This window comes from Bidens hawaiensis, unplaced genomic scaffold (assembly GCF_021521415.1).
Source record: "Bidens hawaiensis isolate Kalapana, Puna unplaced genomic scaffold, B.hawaiensis_p1.1 tig00062364_1, whole genome shotgun sequence".
In the NCBI taxonomy this organism is placed as follows: Eukaryota; Viridiplantae; Streptophyta; class Magnoliopsida; order Asterales; family Asteraceae; genus Bidens; species Bidens hawaiensis.
Genome location: NW_027501197.1, coordinates 31,585 through 35,177, shown reverse-complemented (window position 1 = coordinate 35,177; position 3,593 = coordinate 31,585).

The window sequence follows — 3,593 nt, the reverse complement described above, 5'->3', positions numbered from 1 at the left end:
TTTTACACGATTTTACTCGTTACAACTATTCGGATGGTATTACATAGCCTTATTTGTATTTGTGCATTTATAAAACTATGAGTGGATTATATTCTATGCCTTAGGATATTTTAGATTCGTTTATGGTCATATATTCCTTAAGGTTATACATACTACTTGTGCTCTAAGCTCGAGGTTACTATTAGGCCTAGTATTGAATGCCTAAATTATCCATTATTTATGGATTGTATGTGATGATAATGTTGGTTGGATATTTGAATTAGATGAATGTCTATGTGTGTATGTGAATGTGTATGTGTTGGTAAACTGTGACCGGGTCAAATATATTACTCGGGGAAGACCCGGAGTGAGGAGGTCCGTGTTGCATGTTTATGACGCGGCTGGGTCAAATATCTTACTCGGGGAAGACCCAGGGTGAGGAGGCCCGCCGTTCTATAAACCGTGGTCGGGTCAAATATATTACTTGGGGAAGACCCGGGGTGAGGAGGCCCGTATCACGTGTTTGGTATGTTAAACCGCGACCGAGTCAAATATATTACTTGGGGATGACCCGGGGTGAGGAGGCTCGTGTTGCATTACGGATGGATGGTGATCTTGGCCGGGCCAAACTATACGACTCAGGTTCTTAAATCCTGTGGCTGGCCCTGAAAAGCCCGTGAGGGGGGAGGCTCGTGTGGCATGATCATCATCGGATGTTACGTGTTTGGGTTGTACGTGTGCTCGACCCTGAATGTTATATGTGGATGTTATATATATATATATATATATATTGTTATATCTATAGGGATGTACTTAAAGGATGTTTATATATGTATATTTTGTATATGTAAATATGTATGAGAATGTTTAGTCTTCGGTAATGATGACTTAATGAATGTACTCTTTTTATTTTTAAAGTTTTGGCATGAATATCATAATTTCCATTACTGATATTATTTATTTAAAACTTGAACTCATTCAGCTCAAGCTGACTTTGTGTGTATGTTAGTGTGAGTTTCAGGTTTAGAGGAGGATGCTTACCGCTTGGACGTGCTCGACACTACTCGAAAGGTTGAAGGCATTTCTGGTCGAGGATTTCCAATAAAACGGATATTATATTTATATTTGATTTTTGGACACTTGTACCCCCGTATTTGGGATTTTCTTTAAATAATTACACTTTTTCTGCTGTTATTTACTCTGAACTTGTTTTAAATAAAAACAAATCGTTTGGTTTTAAATTTTTGTGAAATTGTGGATGTGATTACCAACTGTAGGATTCCCGGGATTCAGGGTCTTACAATCGATCCTCGTTTATCTTATGTTCCTCAAATGACACTTTAGCCTACAACTTCTACAGTCTATTCCACACCAACAACTGTTCCTAAAGTTATTATTTCTAAGGCTCCTACAGTGAGTACTGGTACTGGTGGGTCAAGTCCTAATGAGGCTATAACTATTTCTCATTCTTCTTTGTTAAGTTTTTCAATACCTCAAGGACAATTTCAACCTATTCCTACAATATTCACTTCCATGTCTATGCAACAATAAATGTTATATTTCTTGAATTTACTTCATTTGTAAGCCGCATAGATGAATGACGATCGTCAATAATATGATGAAATGAAGAATGAACAATTAACGATGATGCAGGGCATGAAGTTTTTGTATATTGAGAACAAGGAACTAAAGAAACTTGTTGCTTCTCAGGGGGGGGGGACTATTAAGAGTCAATGGGATTTAATTCTTCAATTACCATTCAAATATGATCAATTAAAAAAAATTGAAGAATAAAGACAACAATGACGAAGATCCCTCGTAAGGACGTCTTGATAAGAAACCATTTTCTTCCAATATTGGGACTTCTGTTGCTCATAGGGAGTCGACGGGAAAAGAGGTGGTCGTGTATAAAAGCTTTATAGAAGCACTCCGGTGGATACTTTAAAAGTCAATACTGTTATGTTTGCTGATGAAGCTGGGGCGATTCAAAGTTAAGTGAATGCTGATGATCAAGAATCTGATTCTGAAGTTTCATGTGAAGATCATAAGGAAATATTCACATGCATGACAAAGATTGAAGAGGTAAGTTCTAACTCTTCTATTTTATCCTCTGTTTCAATGGGTGCAAGCTCATCAGAAATTGATTATTCAGATGACTCTCATACTTATGTGTGTTCTCATTGTGATGAATCAAATTCTAAACTTGAAAAGATTTGTCATCAAAATGAAACTTTAGTAATCTCTTCCTATGGTTAGAGTAACTATCGGTTAATGCTTGAAAGTGAAAATCAAACTTGATGTTTTATCTTTGAGTAATCATGATATAAAAGCTGAGATCTTTACCAAGCAATAAATGATTAGACATTAGTTTGAGGAACTGATGTGTGTCTAATAACCCTATAATAATGACCCTCACAACTAAGTTTCATGTGAAGATCATAAGGAAATATTCACATGCATGACAAAGATTGAAGAGGTAAGTTCTAACTCTTCTATTTTATCCTCTGTTTCAATGGGTGCAAGCTCATCAGAAATTGATTATTCAGATGACTCTCATACTTATGTGTGTTCTCATTGTGATGAATCAAATTCTAAACTTGAAAAGATTTGTCATCAAAATGAAACTTTAGTAATCTCTTCCTATGGTTAGAGTAACTATCGGTTAATGCTTGAAAGTGAAAATCAAACTTGATGTTTTATCTTTGAGTAATCATGATATAAAAGCTGAGATCTTTACCAAGCAATAAATGATTAGACATTAGTTTGAGGAACTGATGTGTGTCTAATAACCCTACAATAATGACCCTCACAACTAAGCTTTAATATTAAAACGAAAATCCTAAAACCACACACAACCGGCAAGTGTACCGATTGCAAGTAGTATAGACTTAGGAAGTCCGAGTATCGAACACGTGGACACGTTAGAACGCTAAAGATCACTAACCCTAGACAAGACCTCCCTTAAAATAATATTATATTGATTTTTGATTTTTAAATACATAACTGAACTAACTTGATTAACTAACAAAACTTACCAAAAATAGAAAACTTAACGGAAAACTAACTGTGTTAACTTAGGATGGAGAAAACGTCTACCTAGGTCTGAATCAAATTGTAGGCCTAACAAGCTAATGGATTGAATGATATATAGACACCGGTCCCTAAAGATGACACGACTAAGGATTGCTCGGGCTCACTGGATTACCTCTCGGTCTCACTCAACAAGCCTAAACTACTCAAAATCGCCTAAAACGACCAAACCGGGAAACAATTGCTAACGTGTTCTAATGAAGGATCACCTCTCGGTCTCACCAACACTCGACCCTAATGGCAATGAATACTACACAACCAAGGATAGAGGAACAATTCAACTTAAACCAAAATAGATCAACTAGTCGCTCAAACACCTAAACGTGACAAGAAACGAACTCGCTCTCGCACAATCCTTATTCTAGCATGCAAAGGCAATGAGACAACCCTAACTTCCTATCACCTCTCAGTCTCAATAAAGGCGTTTAACCACTGTACTTAATCCAATTAATCACGCAACAAAACCATACGGTGGTACCTACCGCAAACAAACCCTAAACACCAAGTCTAGAATTAAAGAATGC